The sequence below is a fragment of the Schistocerca piceifrons genome, chromosome 2, assembly GCF_021461385.2.
Source record: "Schistocerca piceifrons isolate TAMUIC-IGC-003096 chromosome 2, iqSchPice1.1, whole genome shotgun sequence".
Taxonomy (NCBI): domain Eukaryota; kingdom Metazoa; phylum Arthropoda; class Insecta; order Orthoptera; family Acrididae; genus Schistocerca; species Schistocerca piceifrons.
The window spans coordinates 163956613-163977977 of NC_060139.1; positions in this window are offsets into that span (position 1 = coordinate 163956613).

Genomic DNA, 21365 nt, shown 5'->3' on the forward strand with positions numbered 1-21365 from the left:
TTCATTTCCCTGTAGGCAGTATCTGTCTTACCCCTAATGATATATGCTACAACAGCCTTACATTTGTCCTCTAGCCATTTCTGCTTAGCCATTTTACTCTTTCCGTCGATCTCATTTTTTAGACATTTTTATTCCCTTTCAGCTGCTTCATTTATTGCATTTTTATATTTTCACTGTTACTCGATTGAATTCATTATCTGTCTTGAGTTAACCAAGGATTTCTACTAGACCTCGTCTTTTGACCGTCTTGTCCTCTGATGCCTTTAGTATTTCATCTCTAAAAGCTACCCATTCTTCTTCTGCCGTATTTCCTTCTACTGTTCTTGTCAATCGTTCTCTAATGCTCCCTCTGAAACCATCTACATTCCCTGGTTCGTTCAGTTTTTCCAGCATGCCCCGGGGAAAAAATTACGGCTGTAGTTTCCCCTTGCCCTTTTGCAGTACGAGGACAGCAGGACCGCTTTGTTTGACGTTACAAGGCCAGATCAGTCAGTCATTCAGATTGTTGCCCCTGCGACTACTGAAAAGGCTGCTGTCCCTCTTCAGGAACCACACGTTTGTCTGGCATCTCACTAGATCCCCTCCCCCCCCCCCCCCCCCCCATTGTGGTTGCACCAACGCTGAGGCACGCGAACCTCTCCACCAACGGCATGGGGAAGAGATGCTACCAAAGAAAAATTATTCCCGTGCAAAAATCAGCTTTAGCTTCATTACATGGAACATTTCCTGCAATTCCTGCACCAGACGTGACTAAGTTTCGGCAATTGAAGGAGTTCGTCGTTACCTTTCATGGAGATTCCAAGACTTTGACTGAAGACTAATTTCGATTTGTTTGACAGGCCGTTCTTGCTTTTGGTTGCTGATTTACCTCATTATTTCTGCCCTCAGCCGATGTGCAATGTAGCACCCGTTTCAACGACCTATTTGCCCATTACAGGAATTTACAAGATTCTTATAAATATGTTACCTCATGAACAGTATCCTCGACTGCACAGACAAGCCTCTAACATTATTTCAAAGTTTGGTGTTTTAAACTGCTGCCAACGTTCAAGTTTAACAGTTATTAATGTGCGTAACTTAATGAGTTTAACTGTATTGCGAACAATAGTTCTATATTGGAAATCTATAAAAATTTATAAACATAAAAACTTAATCTTCAGCAAGCTTTACGTACAGCCATTTAGCCTGTACGTAAAGCTTGCTGAAATTATGCTTACCATATTAGCGCTATCTGAAGTACTTACATAAAGTAGTAAAGTTATTGCTTTGGCAGAACAAGAAAAAGTTGGAAACAAACCCTAGTGATAAAATCCAGCTTGTAAAATAATGCTGAAATACTGGCTCCATAGAAGCAGTCCCACTGATTAGTTTCCCGAGTGGATAGTCTTCCGTAGCAAGCAGATTTTTCAGGAATGAAAAATGAAAGTTCCTCAGCCGGGTTAGACGTTTCACGAAAATGGTTTTATGTTACCACGTGAACTTTAGGAAGGGTTCCTTCAGACACATGAAATGCGCGAGTATTTTAAAGTCAAGGTTTTTATGAAACAATCTTAATTTGTCATGAAGGCTTAACAAAGTCTGTGCTAAATAAAAAATTATTTTTCCACTCCCTTGTAATGATATGTTTGAGTGTGTTTAAATTCAGAACAGAATCTGATTACCAACTGCTGGCACAGCTTTGTCTAAGCGAAAGTGTGTTGTACGTGTAAGCAATACCAAGTCAACAAGAGCCGTATGAAACTTGTGAGTGGCATTGTGGCCACCCCTTTGCATTAATACACTAATTTCGGTCACATGTGGCAAGTTAACACTGTGCGTCGAACGGATCATGGATCCCTGGTTCTTGGGTGAGATGCACTACCGATAGCTTTATACATATAACCATCGCAGTGGGAATGCGAACAAGTGGAGAAAGAAGATTAAATCTCATCAACAACTCAGGGACTATGAATATGGCAGGTTAGCGTGTAGTCTATTCTCCTCGAGGAGGTAATATCACAACCTCGAGAAAGAACCTTGCAACATCCACGAGATAAAGTTTAGCTACAGTGCGACGAGAGGAAATTATGCCTCTAATTATAAACATTATTTATTCAGCATATGAAAAAACAGTGAACACGATGATAAATATTAATTATTTATATAATATTTTATGATGTAATTGGACATATCGATGTGTATCATACAAAGACAATGATAATTGTAAATTCCTTTTATGATCTGCGTTTTTCTTCCTTTGTTTTTACGTTTTGTTAGTTGACTTTTGTAGGTTGCGGACGCATATCAAACTGAGGTCTGTTAAGAAATTGTAATTATTTGTTAATTATTACTTGAGAATAGAGTTTATTATTGTTATAAATATGAGTGAATAATTATTTTTAACTTTAATTCCTCTCTCAGTAAGCATTATCTGTGTTAATTATATCTTTCCGCTGCAAGGAGAGCAGCCATTGATGATAGCGATTTGTATCGCGTTTTTGTCTGTGTTTTCCTTAAGAAAAATTCAAATGTTTGCTTGATGAAGTCTAAATAGTGCACAATACGAAAGTAAAGTTTAATAAGCATTTCAAATACTCATCTTATTTGCTCTAACAATAGAAAGTCTCTATCAATTGTCTGCCGCCATCTTAACAGTTACCTCAGCGGCAAATTCAAATTACGCAACTCTGCAGACATAAATGCCGAACGTAATACAAATGTGTAAAAATAAATGTGCACCGGTGGTCCCGAACTCATTTTAATGAAAATGATTCGAATCAGATTGGTTCTTTAAAAACAGTGCTCATAGCACGATCCTTATAACAAACTTTTCTAGCTGATGTATGGAGCCGAAATTAATTACGCACCAGTTGCGAAGAATATTGTTTCAGGTAACATACGTCAGTGTTGTGCGCGGCTGATATTCGGTGGTTTTAATGATAATTTTGCTGAAGATAACTATTTCCATCGTAATCAATAGTTGTATAGAATCTGTTGTATGAACTGTGATTTAGTGACACTTACACAACCTACAGACAACACTTTAACACAACGTTAACTTTGAGTTCTTTAGCAACTTGACCAAATCTTTAGCCGGGAGAAAAATTATTTAGTAATTACTCAATGTAATAAAATAAGATTATCATTATCATTTACAAATTAATAAAATACCAAACCACCGAATAACACAGCGAACGCCACAACCTCCTCGGATTTTGGAATGAGTGGGGAGACTTAAACCACCGAATAACACAGCGAACGCCACAACCTCCTCGGATTTTGGAATGAGTGGGGAGACTTATATTGTGACAAGTAGAAGCTTGAAGGCCGTTTAGTTACTTTCGTATAGAGAAATGATAGCACCTTCCGTACTCAATGACAACCAGAAAGAGAGAGAGAGAGACATAGAGAGATTTTTTTGTGGGGGGGGGGGGAGGGGGAGCAGAGACAGAAAGACATTACGAGAATGGTGGTGCGGCGGAGGGGAGGGGGGCGGTAGACAGAAGAATTTAGACCTTCCACGGTTGTAGCTGTCATACACTCTGATCACGCAGATACGGAAATTAACAACCGTCGTTGTCTAGTACTAAATCTTGTTCTTAAGTAGTGTTGTTGCGCTGCAATCCTACACGTTACAGAGACACTGCAACACTTCTACATATCTAGTATCGTAAAGGACTTACACTTCTTCTGCGAATACGTAGTCACCAGCAACTAAAAGCTCAAATTTTCAATTTCGTCAAGTAACTATAATGAAGAATATGGCCTGCGTGTTCCTCGCCATTGTCACATGGTAACTGATGAAAGCGCATTCTTCTGAGAGTCTCCTGAAAGAGTTCAGGTTCACGCAGTATACACTTCTCAGCTGCTCTTCCTAATGATTGTGAGGGTAATGGTTGTATCCCTTTCTATGCCTGTCAAGGCGTTTAAGTTCCTGACTGACCGTGGCGAACATCGGGAAACGATTTCTAATAGGTCAGTCGATGTACTGGTGTAATTTTGGAAGGTTTCAGTTCACAGCCCTGCCAGCAGATGCTGCAGACACCTCAGTCCGATGTCCTAAACAACGACTGTCTTGGAATTTTTCCGAAGACCACTTCTAATTAGTCTAGTTTATTCAAATGGTTCAAATGGCTCTGAGCACTATGGGACTTAACATCTATGGTCATCAGTCCCCTAGAACTTAGAACTACTTAAACCTAACTAACCTAAGGACAGTACACAACACCCAGTCATCACGAGGCAGAGAAAATCCCTGACCCCGCCGGGAATCGAACCCGGGAACCCGGGCGTTGGAAGCGAGAACGCTACCGCACGGCCACGAGCTGCGGACAGTGTAGTTTATTCTCGGTTAAAGCCTAGACTCTGCCTACCATACTGTGTACTCTGTACTCTGTGTACTGTGTAGTCTGCCTAACTATGTGTCATGCGATAATCGTGATCCGACCAGGGTTACTGGTTTCCACGTAACACCGGAGACAGCACTTAGGCGTAGGTGAAACAGGCTGTAAAATAATACAACACGAGTCGTGTAAAATAATATAGGGTGATTCGCGGTCGGAGTAACACCCATTTTATTTTGTGTAGCGTGAGATGTGACGACCACTAACGCGCCGACAGGCCCCATAACTCGAGCCGCATTAGACTCCCCCAGACTCTAAAAGACGAGGGAGCTCCATATAGTTAGAGAAAAGACCAACGTTCAGTAGAGGTGAAGGCATGTTCCCCATCCCTTTGTGATGTCACTCTGGCAATAGTAGCTGTGTTCCTACCCTAGCGACTCATAGAAATTCTGCAGGGTGTCTTTGATTCTGTAGATGCACACAGAACTATTTCACTAGAGAAGTTTGCGAATCTGTAGAAGCCTTTTCTGCCAAAGTTGGCAATAACAAGGAAACGGAAAAATCACCCGAGGCGCGAACCACAAGGCCACCGAGCGGTTTAGCCAACGGCAAAGGGCACTTCCCCTTTGGTGGCACTTTTTTTTTTTTTTTTGCATTTTGTTCGTGGTGGCCCGTTGTGTTTGGTCGATGCTGACGTCACATGACATCCGTTCAAGTTCGTTTGTTGATCCTTCCATTCAGTTTTTTTATTGCAGAGGCCAACCAGTTCTCTGACCGAACACGCTGAGCTACCGTGCCGGCACACTCGATGGCATACGGCATTGCAGCTGGTCTGCATGGAAATACTTTAGTCCGACGTGAGATGCTGAAATATCTTCCCTATATTGCTTTCTGGGTGCAACTTAAACAAATTATCACACAAGTTCTTAATGATTTCATATATATTCTGAATTATTCACATAAACTGATATTCTCTTTATGCAAGAAAACATGTGGCTGCGTGTCAGGTTGTTCAAGTTGTATTACCAGGAAATGTCTCGTAATTACTTTCATTTGTTATTTAAACTTCGTGGGAGTGTTTTGCTTACAGATTTCAAATAGTATACGATTTAGTTATTTGAATTAATACCACTTCTTACGTATTTTGAAACACATGTGAGTAGGTCATCTTTCCACTTTGTGACACCAGTAAAAATTTCCAAACTGTTTTCATTCATTACCTAAAACGTTGCGTAAATGTTATGGTTAGCGATTTAGAGTAGATTGCAATTTCATTAATTCAGTTTATTCCACATCCTTTGTGCTTTGAACCACCATAATAATATTACACTACTATCTTCAAGGCGCATAAAATACTTATCCCGTACGAAATAATTTTCCCTAATGCTCTTGCCTTTATTAAATAAGTCCGAACACTGATGATGGGTGCAAGTTCGTATTTAGAAACTTTTTAAAGAACAAGGGACACAATACTTCCTTATACAGTCATCAAAAAAAGTTTGGCGTCACCCCGGTTCCCAGTATTCCTGAAGATAGACGTTAACTGGGGATATTGTACGGTATCACAGACACTGTACCTGTGACTGTTAATAGAGATGTCACTAAACAGACCAAAGTTGTAAACAACCATGCATTGGCAGTGCCTATTAGACGGAGGGGGTCCGACAGCCGATCATTTCCAGTCTTTCCACAGGGAAGGAGGTACACGGCTCGTATTGTCCGTAGTTCAAGCATGCGTAGACGGTCAATATCGAGATTCGATTGCGTTCGCAATGTTACTTTGTGCCAGGAAGGGATCTCAGTAAGGGAAGTGTCCACGCGTCTCGGAGTGAACCAAAGCGATGTTGTTCAGACATGGAAGAGATACAGAGAGACAGGAACCGTCAATTACATGCCTCACTCAGGCCGCCCAACGGCTACTATTGCAGTGGTTGACCGCTACCTACGGATTATGGCTCCGAGGAACCCTGACAGCAACGCCACTATGGTGAATAATGCTTTTCGTGCAGCCACAGGACGTCGTGTTACGACTCAACCTGTGCGCAATAGGCTACATGATGCGCAACTTCACTCCCGACGTCCGTGGCGAGGTCCATCTTTGCAACCACGACACCATGCAGCGAAGTACAGATGGGCCCAACAACAAGCCAAATGGACCGCTTAGGAGTGGCATCACGTTCTCATCACCGATGAGTGTGGCATATGCCTTCAACCAGACAATCGTCGAAGACGTGTTTGGGGGCAATGTCCAGCGAGCGAAGCAAGGTAGAGGTTCCCTAATGCTTTGGGGTGGCATTATTAGGGGCCAACGTACGCCACTGGTGGTCATGGAAGGCGGAGTCAAGGCTGTACGATACATGAATGTCATCCTCAGACCGATAGTGCAACCATATTTTCAGCATACTGGCTAGGCATTCGTCTTCATGGACGAAATTCACGCCCACCTCGTGCACATCTTGTGAATGACTTCCTTCAGGATAACGATATCGCTCGACTAGAGTGGCCAGCATGTTTTCCAGACACGAACCCTATCGCACATGGATGGGATAGATTGGAAAGGGCTGCTATGGACGACATGACCCACCAACCACTCTGAGGGATCTACGCCGAAACGCTGTTGAGGAGTGGGACAATCTGGAATAACAGTGCCTTGATGCACTTGTGGATAGCATGCCACTATGAATACAGACATGGATCATTGCAAGACGACGTGCTAGTGAGTAATAGAGGTACCGGTGTGTACAGCAATCTAGACCACCTCCGCTGAAGTTCTATTTGCATGGTGGTACAACATGCAATGAGTAGTTTTCGTAAGCAATCAAAGGAGCGGAAATGATATTTATGTTGATCTATATTCCAATTCTCTGTAGAGGTTTCAGAACTCTTGGAACCGAGGTGGTGCAAAAGTTCTTTTTGCTGTGTGTATTTTGAAATTAAAATTTTTACCTCAAAGTAGCGTAATATTCGTGTTGTTGTTTAATGCGTTGCTATGATATCAAGAAATGTGCTGTAACTTCAGCACAGTGATTTTAAATAATGTTGTGGACTGGCAAGACAGCCAATGCACAGTGACGGGTAACCGAAAGGCACGCGCTTAAACTCACGCAGGCTGGCGTGAGGTCTGGAACAGGATACGTAATGAATGCTATAAAGAAAAGTACGTAGCTGCTGGAATACTTAACTTTAATCCACAATTGGTGAACATTGGTCTTGTTGATACAGTATATGCGTCATTAGATACATAGCAAAGGATAATTGGCGCCTTGCTAGGTCGTAGCAATTGACGTAGCCGAAGGCTATGCTAACTATCGTCTCGGCAATTGAGAGCATAATTCTCAGTGACCCATGGCTAGCAACGTCGGCTGTTCAACTGGGGCGAGTGCCTGTACGTCTCTATAGACCTGCCGTGTGGCGGCGCTCGGTCTGGATTCACTGATAGTGGCGACACGCGGGTCCGTCGTATACTAGCGGACCACGGCCGATTTAAAAGGCTACCACCTAGCAAGTGTGCTGTCTGGCGGTGACACCACAAATAATCTCTATGTTACACATTAAAAGCACATTATCCATCGTTTTGTAATATCAGTCTCATAATAGTAGTCGAGTTCTTGTCTTAGCGACTTGTAGAAACACTGCCTACTTCAAACGGAACCATGCAGGGTAAATTTGATTCTGTGGCTCCACGAATAGTAGTACTGCTAACAAGATGACTCGACAGACACTGTCGACTAATATATACCACATTTTAAATATGTGTGCAACGCTGGGCTTATTTTATGTTTACATCTTTTGACAATGCTACTATAGCTTCTTTATATTAAGACATGTTTCAAAACAGATCAGAATTTGGTGATAGCTGTCCCGAAATCGGTAGTCTAAGAACCTAACAATTTCGTGATCAGAAACCAAAATAAAAGAAATTTGTTTCACTCCTTCCATATCACTGTCCTTTGAATGATTTCCAGTCAGCTTTTAATTTCCTCCACTTGTCACTTCCTAATAATGAAACATTCTGCCTTTAGTGGGGTAAGTTCAAAAATGGTTCAAATGGCTCTGAGGACTATGGGACTTAGCATCTGAGGTCATCAGTCCCCTAGAACTACTTAAACCTAACTAACCTAAGGACGCCACACACATCCATGCCCGAGGCAGGATTCGAACCTGCGACCGTAGCGGTCGCGCTGTTCCAGACTGAAGCGCCTAGAACCGCTCGGCCACCCCGGCCGGCGTAGGGTAAGTGGCAGATCTATTAAATCCCAGACACATCAAAATCAGCTATTCTAAATCCAAATCAACGTAAATTCGTCAGAATAGACATGCATTTGTAGCAATATTCCTCCGTCGTATTTTCAATTGATATATTTATACAAAGCATATCGAAAATCATTTCGTTGGTAAACAAATTCCACATATTTAAGGAAAAAGATCTTCATTAAAAGTTTCATCATGCTTCAGGTTTATTTTCAACTTAACACAAGATTCTGTTGCGTGTTCGCGATGTACAATATGCTGCCACGTGTAAAAATATTACGTTATTTGACGAAATCTGCAAGCAAACGTGGCTGATCATGAAATGACACAAGATTATTACTGTATCTCTCATACCTTTTTCATTATAAACAACGGTCAGTGGAATTTTGAGACAGTTAAAAGGTTCTTGGCACCATTAATGGCTGGTGGGTCGGGAATTACTTTGTTCGGCACCTCAAAGTCTGCAAAACCGCGCCAGAAGATCCATTCACCGTCGCCAAGTCTCTGCACTGAACATGAAACAAACAGAAAAAACACAAACACTTTATAGTATTTTGTTGAGAACACTTAAGACAACAAAAATATTTGTGTTACACTGAAATTAATTGCGTAACTTACTTGACCACGTATGTGATGATAGCGGTATTAGTGGTCCAGATTCAAACGCTGAAACACTGAGTCAGGTCCTCGTAGATCAGCTTATCCACGTTTTAATACCAGTAAAAGTTTCTAAACCGCGCTCATTAATTACATAAAACGTCATGGGAATATGTTGCTGTTGATTTCATATTGTTCACGATTTAATGAAGTGGCTTTACAGCACTTTCTTTGTGAACTGAATCACGTGTTCAGTACGACAGTGATAAGATGGAACTAATAGTTTCATAGTTCTTGTGTGTCTAATAATGTTAGTTCACATGCTTGCCCATCACTTAGTATCAGACAGATAGTTATTTCTGGTAACTATCTCACTTGATTCAGAATAGCAGCGGACTGTCATATGTCATTTCTCCTGTCCACATAAGAAATGCGTGTACACAGTCCGCTCACATTAGCGTGACCGTCACCTATATTCGACGTAAAGGTATAATAACCATTCATAGACGGCCGGTACCAGCACTAGCAGCGGAGGGTTAGTAAAGCGTGTTGGGGGACGCAGAAAGTGGTGCAGTCGTTATCGTAATGCACAAATGGACGTCCAAAAGGGTTCAAGATACTACAATTTCCGTAGAGATTTTGAAGGGACTGTATCAACAGAGACATTGATACAACGCTTGTTAACTTTGACATTGATACGATTGGGAAAAAATATCCCAGAAACCTGTAACACTGAAAAAAGGTTTCTCAGAATAGGCTAAAGGTACCGATCACGCCAGGTTCCGCTGTTGCCTGTTAACTACTTTTCATTATAGAGCTACCAGGAAATATGTCGTTTGTGACGATGCTGCGGTTTAAGCTGCTAAATGACAGAGATGAACGGGGAGCAACAGTATCTGAATTCTCACGTCTACATCTACGTGATGGCAGAGGGTTCAATGGACCACCTTCAAGTTCTACTCTCGGACGGACCGCGGGAAAAACGAGCCCCGATTTCTCTTATTGTATCGTGATGATCATTTCTCCCTATGAGATGGGTGCCAACAGAATGTTTTCGTAATCAGAGGAGAAAATTGGTGATTGAAATTTCAAGAGAAGGCCCCCTCGCAGCGAAAAACGCCTATGTTTTAATGATTGCCACTCCAATTCGCGTATCATATCTCCTCTATTTCGCGATAATACAAAACGAGTTGCCCTTTTCGAACTTTTTCGATGTTATCCGTCAGTCCCACCTGATGCGGATCCCACACCGCACAATAATACTCCAGAATAGGGCGGACAAGTGTGCTGTAAGCAGTCTCTCTAGTAGACCTGTTGCATCTTTAAGAGTTTGCCAATGAATCGCAGTCTTTGGTTTACTCCAACCACAACATTATCTATGTGATCGTTCCAATTTAGGTTATTTGTAATTGTAATCCCTAAGTATTTTGTTGAATTTACAGCCTTCAGATTTTTATGACTTGTCGTGTAATCGAAATTTAGCGGATTTCTTTTAGTGCTCATGTGAATAACTTCACACTGTTCTTCATTCAGGGTCGATTTCCACTTTTCGCACCATACAGATATCTTATCTAAATCATTTTCCAATTCGTTTTGGTCAACTGAAGACTTGACGAGACCAGGCTGCTCAGATTGACTCCTATGTCGTTACTACATATCAGGAACAATAGAGGGCCTAAAACACTTTCTTGGGGAACGCCGGATTTTACTTCTGTTTCACGCGAGGACTTTCCGTCTATTACTACAAACTGTGACATTTATGACGGGAAATCACGAAACCAGTGGCAAAACTGACGTGATATTCCATAGGAACGAAGTTTGGTTAAAAGACGCTTGTGAGGAACGGTGTCGAAAGCCTTCTGGAATCAATTTCACATACTCTGTCGATAGCACTAATTACTTCATGAGTATAAAGAACTAGTTTGGTTTTACAGGAACGATATTTTCTGAATCCGTGCTGACTACGTGACAATAAATCGTTTTCTTCGAGATAATTCATAATGTTCGCACACAGTATATGTTCCAAAACCCTAATGCAAATCGACGTTAGTAACATGGGCCTGTGATCCAGCGGGTCACTCCTATTTCCCTTTTTGGGTATTGGTGTGACATGAGCAATTTTCCAGTCTTTAGGTACGGTTCTTTTTGTGAGAGAGCAGTTGTATGTGATTGCTAAATATGGAGCTACTGTATCAGCGTACTTTGAAAGGAACCTGACGTATACATTCTGGACCGGAGGCCTTACCTTTATTAAGTGATTTAATGTGCTTTTCTACACTGCGGATAGTTTTGCATCACCCCGGTTGCGAATTATCGGAACCTGTACAGAAAATTGGAATAGAGATCAACATAAACGTCATTTCCGCTCTATTTATTGCTCATGAAAACCACACATTGTATGTTGTACAACCATACAGCGTGACCTTCAGAGGTGGTCGTGCAGACTGCTGTACACACCGGTACCTCTAATTCCCAGTAGCACGTCCTCTTGCCCTGATTCATGCCTGTATTCGTCGTGGTATACTATCCAAAAGTTCATCAAGGCACTGTTGGTCCAGATTGTTTCACTCCTCAATGGCTATTCGGCGAAGATCACTCAGTGGTCGGTGGGTCACGTGCATGAACAGACCTTTTCAAGCTATCCCATGCTTCTTCGATAGGGTTCATGCCCGGAGAATATGCTGGCCACGCAAGTCGAGCGATGTCGTTATCATGAAAGAAGTTGTTCACAAGATGTGCACAATGGAGGTGCCAATTGACGTCCATTAAGACGATTGCCTCGCCAGTATGCACAATCAGTCGAAGGATGGCATTCACTTATGGTACAACCTTCACGGCGCCTTCCGTGACCACCAGCGATGTACGTCGGCCCCAAATAATGTCACCCTAAAACAGCAGGGAACCTCCACTCGTTGCACTCGCTGGACAGTGTGTTTAAGGTGTTGAGCCTGACCAGGTTACCTCCTAACACGTCTCCAACAATTGTGTGGTTGAAGGCATATGCCACACTCATCGGTGAAGCGAACGTCCACGGTCCATTCGGCATGTTTTGGGCCCATCTGTACCGCGCTGTATGGTGTCAACGTTGCAAAGGTAGATCACGCCGTGGACGTCGGGAGTGAAGTTGCACATCATACAGCCTATTGCGCACAGTTTGAGTCGTAACACGACTTCCTGTGACGGCGCGAAAAGCATTATTCAACATAGTGGCGTTGCTGTCAGGGTTCCTCCGAGCCATAATCCGTAGGTAACGGTCATTCACTGCAGTAGTAGCTCTTGGGCGGTCTGAGCGAGGCATGTCATCGACAGCTGCTACCTCTCTGTATTTCCTCTATGTCCGAAAACCACCGCTTTCGTGCACTCCGAGACGCCAGGGCACTTCCCTTGTTGAGAACCCTTCCTGGCACAAAGTAACAATGCGGACGCGATCGAACTTAATTATTGACCGTCTAGGCATGGTTGAACTACAGACAACACGAGCCATGTACCTCCTCTCTGGTGGAATAAGTGGAACCGGTCGGCTGTCGGACCCCCTTCGTCTAATAGGCGCTGCTCATGCATGGCTGTTTACATCTTTGCTCGGGTTTAGTTACATCTCTAAAAAGTCAAAGGGACAGTGTCTGTGATACAATATCCACAATCAACGTCTATCTTCAGGAGTTCTGGGAAATGCAAAGCTTTTTTTGGTGTGTGTATATTTCTCATCTTGGGATAGTGGTCAGTCGATGGAGTACTATTTGTTTGTTTTAAGCTTAAGTTTGTACACAGTTCTTTGGCCAGAAATTTCAGATAGCCGCCAGTCCGAAGTACTAAATGGTGGTACGACTTCACTGGACGTACTGTGACTTATAAGCACTTTAAGCAGCTACCTGCCCAGTCCACCCTAAAAGTTCCAAGACTGATTTAATTGCTGGTACATAAGCAATTTCATTGCAGGAACTTCTGGGACAGCTTGAACTAATAACTTTAACTAACATATGTTTACTACGTGTACTTAATGTCTACAGAGATCCCTCGTGAAGGGCACAACGTTTCAGAAAGCAACTACGTTGCCTTCATCACGTGCGCTGATGAAGTGACTGCTTAGAGGACGGCGCTGCACGGCGCTGTTCTTGTCCCCAAGCAGTCAGTCCATCATCACACCTGATGATGGCAGTGTAGTTGCATGGGAAGATATTGTGCCTGTTGCACACTGACAACCGCCTCTTTCATCGACAAATGTAGCAAGTCAGTTGCGTGGTATCGTGTAAAGATAACGCGGCAACACAAAACTAGGCAATGTACATCGATACCACAGAAATTAGCCATGTCCCGCTCCAAACCGCAGCGACGAATGGGAGAGGCTGAAGGAGACAACCCCCCTCTCTCAGCACCGTAGCGCCCTCACACAGAGGAAGCGATTTGCACTAGTTCGTGACCTCGGCCGAAGCTGCCAAAATGATCGAGAAGGATGAAGAATTATTGTAGTCTCAGATGGAAATCTGAACATTATATTTCAAGAGAGTACCCGTAATTGTGTGTATCCGGTGATGCTTCAATAGTCAATGACAGTTGTAATTGATCAAGCTCTCCTTCAGCAAGGGACTGTATCGTCTATTGTAGTTCCAATGCGTCATCTCCCACAATAATCAAAGAACACCCAGTTATGGCTGTTTGATGGTAGTTTCGCCTGGAAATAACAAGCTCTGAGCAAGCAGTGTTGAGTAGTGCAGGTGCGACCATAGTGTGTCGGTGTTGCTGTGCTACAAATCGCAATAAACAGCATTTCTTAATCAAGTGTTCAAAACATTCTCCAGAATGGTTAGATGGAGAGAAAAATTCGTGCAAAGTTGGTCCCACACATCTTGACTCCTGAACAAAAACAATGGCCTGTGGACGCCTGCATTGTTCTGATAGAAATGCAAAATATGAACAATTAATTGTGGGAAGAAAATCATTACGGGTGAGGAGTTTTGGTGACATCAAGACCGAACTAATATAAACTGTCAAAGTACAGGAACAGACATGAAAATTCAATACTTTGACAACATAACCATCATGCAAGCCAAATGGTTCCATTTTTCTCAAGCATCAGCAGAAGGACATTGAGACTGTTGGCTATTCATTTCTCTCCGAAATTTAAAAAATTAGATAGCCAAACGTTGACGACCATCTATTTTTCGTAAGGGGCACTTTGGTACGAAATGACTAATGAAACGGCCTTGGATCCACGACTGTCAATAGCCATAGCTCATTTCTTCGTGAAGGATTTTGAAGAATGACATAAGAATAGTGCCCTTTTCGTCCATGCTACTTCATTGCAGATGTTGCTACGTTTTTATTCTGGCCGCATGTCAATGAGGCGCTGCAAAATTTTGTCGACAATATGAGTGGTACACATCAAAACAAAGGATTTGCTGTGGAGATGGAGAAGGTTGGTCGCTTCGGCCGTTCTGTGTGCAGGAAACAGACAAAAATGACCCGTATCTCAACGGGCATACATTATACCATCCAAATTACAGAGGAATGGTCCAGTCAGACATGACCAAGCCCATCCTAAAATGTTTTGTGCAGGAAAAATACAACGAAAGAAATGAACTGACAGAATTTTAGCTGCTAAGACGCACTGTAATCGTTTCTGTCCATTGAGGAAACACTTACGACAACTGTCTGTACAACCACTCCTGCCTAGTGCGCGATCGGCCATGAAAAGAGTGCGTTGCACGACGTAGTGCTAATATTCAGAGTGACAGAAACGGATCTGAAGCACGGAAGTACACAAAAAATGTCACGTATCATTAATGTTTTCAATAAAAGACTTCGTATAGACAGCTAAAAAAAACATTGCCTATGTAATTCTTACAAAGGTGACGAACAGAGGAAAATAAGACATTGTTTGATGTTGCATTACAGACGACTACCATGAGTCGTCCCTCTAATTTATTGAAAAGAAATATTTCTTGTGCATTCATCATTTCATAATAAATCATTTCATAATAATTCCTGTAGCATTGTTCCTATTACAGTTTTTGTTTGAATGGTGTATATTTTAGACAGAATAAAACAGTTCCCTGTTTATTTACTGCAGTCGTCAAAATAAATCATTTAAACGACAAAAAAAATTTCCTTACAGCAGGGCCAACCCCCAAAAGAAAAATTAATGCCATCAGGCACGTCACAGTAGTTACTATTTTCATTTCGACAGAATTGCGGTGGAGTAAGAAATTGTAGCGACTGTTGCTCTGTTTCTTGTGCAGAAAATTGAGTACGCTTAGAGCCATTCGTAAAATGTGCCGATGCAAGCTGACAATGCACCGATGACTGACATTACAGAATGTTGTTTTCCTGATGTACCTCAAATGAAATGGTGCTATCGGACATTATATTGGCTGACAATTTTCTTAAAAACACTGTCCACAGCCGAAAAAATTATTCATTGAGTCACACTGTTTCTTTTGGGTGGAATCTCAGTCATATCAACAGATTTCCCATCGTCCTCCGGAAAGACAGCAGTATCGTAATGTCCCGGCCAAGAGTCCAACAGAAGCAATGAATTAATTCCTGCAGCTGCCTAGAAACCGTTTCGAATGAAATGTTAAAAAGTATTCAATTTTTCTAAATTTTGATAAAACTGTTGTAAGATTATTGCTACTGAACTGTCCCTCAAGACAGATACACTGTGTGATTAAAACTGTCCGGACACCCACAAAAACATACGTTATTCATATTAGGTGCATTGTACTGCCACCTACCGCCAGGTAATCCATATCAGCGACCTCAGTAATCATTAGACATCGTGAGAGAGAGCAGAATGGGGCGCTCCGTGGAACTCACGTACTTCGAACGTGGTCAGGTGATTGGGCGTCACATGTGTCATACGTCTGTCGCGACATTTCCACTCTCCTAAAAATCTCTAGGTCCACTGTTTCCGATTAGATAGTGAAGTGGAAACCTGAAGGGACACGTACAGCACAAAAGCGTACACGTCGACCTCGTCTGTTGACTGACAGAGACCGCCGACGGTTGAAGAGGCTCGTAACGTGTAATAGGCAGACATCTATCCACACCATGACACAGGAATTCCAAAATGCATCAGGAACCATTGCAAGTACTATGACAGTTAGGCGGGAGGTGAGAAAACTTAGATTTCATGGCCAAGCGGTTGCTCATAAGCCACACATCACGCCAGTAAATGCCAAACGACGCCTCGTTTGGTGTAAGGAGGGTAAGGATTGGACGATTGACAGTGGGAAAACGTTGTGTGGAGTGTTGAATCACGGAACACAATGTGACGATCTGATAGCAGGGTGCGGGTATGGCGAATGCCCAGTGAACGTCATCTGCCAGCGTGTGTAGTGACAACAGTAAAATTCGGAAGCGATGGTCTTATGGTGTGGTCGTGTTTTTCATGGAGGGATCTTGCACTCCTTGTTTTGTGTGGCACTATCACAGCTCGGGCCTACATTGATGTTTTAAGCACCTTCTTGCTTCCCACTGTTCAAGAGCAATTTGGGAATGGCGATTGCATCTTTCAACACGATCGAGCACCTGTTCATAATGCACGGCATGTGGCGGAGTGGTTACACGACGACAACAACATCCCTGATTGCATCTTTCAACACGATCGAGCACCTGTTCATAATGCACGGCATGTGGCGGAGTGGTTACACGACGACAACAACATCCCTCCAATGAACTGGCCTGCACAGAGTTGTGACCTGAATCCTAGAAAACACCTATGGGATGTTGGGGAATGCCGACTTCGTACCAGGCCTCACCGACCGACAATGATAACTCTCCTCAGTGCAGCACTCCGTGAAGAATGGTCTAATATTCCCCAAGAAACCTTCCAGCACCTGACTGAACGTATGCCTGCGAGGATGGAAGCTTTCATCAAGGCTAAGGGTTTGCCAACACCATATAAAATTCCACCATTACCAATTAAGGGTGCCACGATCTTGTAAGTAATTTTCAGTCATTTGTGCTGATACTTTTGATCACGTAACGTATAAGGCTTTGTAAAACACAGGAGTCAACTCATACCTATCACTGTCATTGTTGTGTATGAATGTATCATGCACGACGGACTCCGTCTTTTTTCTCCCTAACATGATAAAGTGTGGTTTGCTCGCAGTTCTTTCATGAAACCTGACTGATCGGCTTCGTCATCACATCATCTACTCTACACTTTCACATGTAGTAAACTTTGTTGTTTTGTAACTCAGCTCAATCTATTTAACCAGGACGTGAAATAAGCAACATTTACCTCAGCTGCGATTCGGAGGGCCCATTCTCGCAGCTTTCCATCAGTAACGATGCATTGCCTCTAATGGGCAGCCGGCCGCAGTGGCCGAGCGCTTGTAGGCGCTACAGTCTGGAACCCCGCGACCGCTACGGTCGCAGGTTCGAATCCTGCCTCGGGCATGGATGTGTGTGATGTCCTTAGGTTAGGTAGGTTTAAGTAGTTCTAAGTTCTAGGGGACTGATGACCTCAGAAGTTAAGTCCTATAGTGCTCAGAGCCATTTGAACCATTTTCTAATGGGTAGCGGTACACGGTTCAGATCCCAAGAAAACTCCTGTAAATAACTGTTGTTTATTGTATCTATTCAAGGTTAGGGGTTTGTGTTGGTTGTTAATGGCTGTAATGGGACCTTGTCGCCAGTTTTAGACTAAATCTTTAGGATAGTTTTTCTTTAACAGTTTTGTGAGTTTCACTTTGTCACATATTTATTACTTTTTGTAAATCTTTTCTCCATTTATACAGTTCATGGTTAGATTTTAGGAAGCTAAACCGACTTTGCACACTACTCAAAATCAAGCGTTAGACACAATGAACACTAATTCAGTTTTGTTTCCATTGTTAACACTTCTGCTACCACAAAAGCAACTGGTAATTATTATAGATATTAAATGAGTTTCACATTTGAGTGAACATGTTTCAGTGGGAACTGAAATTCGATTTAAAAATTACGGTCTCCCCGAGTCGTCGCTTCTGTTAATCAATGCGCCGTCAACCAAGGATATGCGCCTGCCGTATTGCGCATTTCTCCAGACGCTGCTTGAGCTATAAATTTGGCTATATTGAACAGGTTTTCTTAAGACTTGTACTGCGTCTTATCAGCTAAAATTTTGTCAGGGTCTTTCTTTCAGCGTATGATTCCTGTTTGAAAAATATCAGGGCATTTTTCAACATGCGGGATTGGAATATTCCCTTGTTGGAAAAGATCTATGCTGTGCCTCCTAGTACACAGAGTCAGGAATATTTCGAAGAGGAACACCTCGGCTCCGAAGTTAACCATCCGATAGTGGTATTCAAAAGGACGGACGTTCTGCCTGTGATGACAGGTCAATGCTGTTGAGGCAACAAAGACTAGACGCCATTCAGCAAAGCCAAGAGGACCAACACGCAGCCCAGTTTCCAATCTGCCGTGCAACAACTACACTAACGAGCCTAAGAAACTGGTACATTTGCCTAATATCGCTTGGGGCCCCCACGAGTACGCAGAAGTGCCGCAACATGGACTAGACTAACGTCTGAAGTAGTGCTGGAGGGAACTGACACCATGAACCCTGCAGGGGTGCAGAGTTCGAGGGGGTGAAGATCTCTTCCGAATAGCACGTAGTAAGGCGTCCCAGATATGCTCAATAATGTTCATGTCTAGGGGGTCTGGTGGCCAGCGGAAGTCTTTAAACTCAGAAGAGTGTTCCTGGAGCTACTCTGTAGCAATTCTGGATGTATAGGGTGTCGCATTGTCCTGCTGGAATTGCCCAGGTCTGTCGGAATGCACAGTGGACTACACAAGCACCACACCGTTACAGACCCTCCCCCAGCTTGAACAGTCCCCTGCTGACATGCAGGATACATGGATTCATGAGATTGTCCCCATACCCGTAGACATCCATTCGCTCGATACAATCTGAAACGAGACTCGTCCGACCATGCAACTTGTTTCCAATCTTCAACAGTCCAATGTCGGCGTTGACAGCCACAGGCGAGGCGTAAAGCTTTGTGTCGTGCAGTCATCAAGGACACACGAATGGGCCTTGGGCTCCGAAAGGCCATACCGATGATGTTTCGTTGAATGGATCGCACGCTGACATTTGCTGATAGCCCAGCACTGAAATCTGCTGCAATTTGCTGAAGGGTTGCACTTCCGTCACGTTGAACGATTCTCTCCAGTCGTCGTTGGTTCCGTCCATGCAGGATCCTTTTCCGATCACAGTGATGTCAGAGATTTGATGTTTTACCGGATTCCTTATATTCACGTTACGCTGTTGAAATGGTCGTACAGGAAAATCACCACTTCATTGCGACCTCGGAGATGCTGTGTGCCATCGGTCGTGCGCCGACTACAACACCACGTTCAGACTCCTTTAAATCTTGATAAGTTGTCATTGTAGCAGCGGTAACCGAGGTAACAACTGCGCCAGACACTTGTTGTATTATGTATGCGTTGCGCCGGCCGCTGTGACGGAGCAGTTCTAGGTGCTTCAGTCCGGAAACACGAGACATCTACGGTCGCAGGTTCGGATCCTGCCTCGGGCATGGATGTGTGTGATGTCCTTAGGTTGGTTAGATTTAAGTAGTTCTAAGTTATAGGGGACTGATGACCTCAGATGTTAAGTTCCATAGTGCTGAGAGACATTTGAACCATTTTTTTGTATGCGTTGCCGATCTCAACGCCGTATTCTACCTGTTTACATACTCGTATCTCTGGATATGAGTACGCATGCTTATACCAGTTTCTCTGGAGCTTTAGTGTAATAAGATAGGTAGAGCCCTAAACAGGCCATGAGTCAAACCATCCTTTCGGGCACATTGTTTGTGTGTGTGTGTGTGTGTGTGTGTGTGTTTGTGTGTGTGTGTGTGCGCGCGCGTGTGGGCGCGCGTGCGTGCGTGTGCGTGCGTGTGTGTGTGTGTGTGTGTGTGTGTGTGTGTGTGTGTGTGTATTAGCTGGATGTTAGCTGTGTTATGGATTCGAAGCTGTGATACAGTCACACGTCTATGTCGGCCTGTGGTCTTCCTTTATGGGGTGCAAAAAATTATATTCAATATGATGATGAGCCTGCAGTAGCTCTGAATACAGTTAACGGTGCAATTTCATCACAGTCTAAAATCGACTGGGTAGGTATCGTACCTACGTAACCCGGCATTGAAACACAAATGTTTTTTGTTCACTAAACATAGTGGGTTTTACACGATTACATGAGAAAATATGAAAAGTGATGGTCTGGAAGAGAGATTTTACGCTAAGTCATTGGACTAGGTAAAACCGTTGGAAAGGAAACATTCACGACTACAAGTCTCGTAGAGCACAGAAACATTTTAGTATGAAGGTTTGTATGTTCATCGCCACTCCATCTGTAAGTGTCGTGTAGTAGAGAAGCCTCGCCGCTGTTGACTCAGCCCTTGGCCCATCACGGGAGTCCTTCCCTGCAGCCGTCTGTGATTAAATTACGGCGCCGTCGCGAGGTCACACCTGTGACGGCGGCGCCGTGACGTGTTCATTACCCGCGAAAGCCTCTGGGGGCTGGACCCGGCTCGCGGGGAGCACAGGGGTCGCCACGCCTCAACCGACGCCGCCTGTGGCTCCCAGAAAACGGTTCTGTGTGCGTCTACGACGTCCAGAATATCGAGCATTAGATACTAGTACCTCGCAATCAGTCACCAGCCTAATTTCTATTAATTCAACATGACTGAGGAAGACTGATTCTTCACTCATCATAGTTTCAATTCATTCAGTGTGAGTGACCGAGGCTGATTCTTCTTTCGCTGTCAAGTACTCAACCTACATCAGTGATTGTAAGAAGTGATCCAAGACGTGAAGGACCAGCGGTAATTCAGTAAGATAGTATTGTGAGGCCGTACAAGCAGAACGAACAGCCCACTCACTCGTTTAAGCCATGCAGCAAATTTCTCGAGACTTTATCGCTCCGTTTTTACTCTCGGTAAACGACCCCTCCTGTTCGAACACATGGAGAGTCTCTAATTTTGAAGCGCAGTAGGTAGTTCTATTCAAGTTCGAAATGACCTCGAACAGGTAATGGTTAATGAAGTTAATTCAAAGGTAGAGGGCGTCGTAGTTTTCGTGGTCTTTAGTCCGAAGGCTGAGTACTGTTCGAATTTTGTCATTCGCACCAGGTCCGATTCAGCAAGACATCGAAGCATTTCAAAGGCGAGCTGCCAGATTTGCTAGATTCGAACAACTATCGAG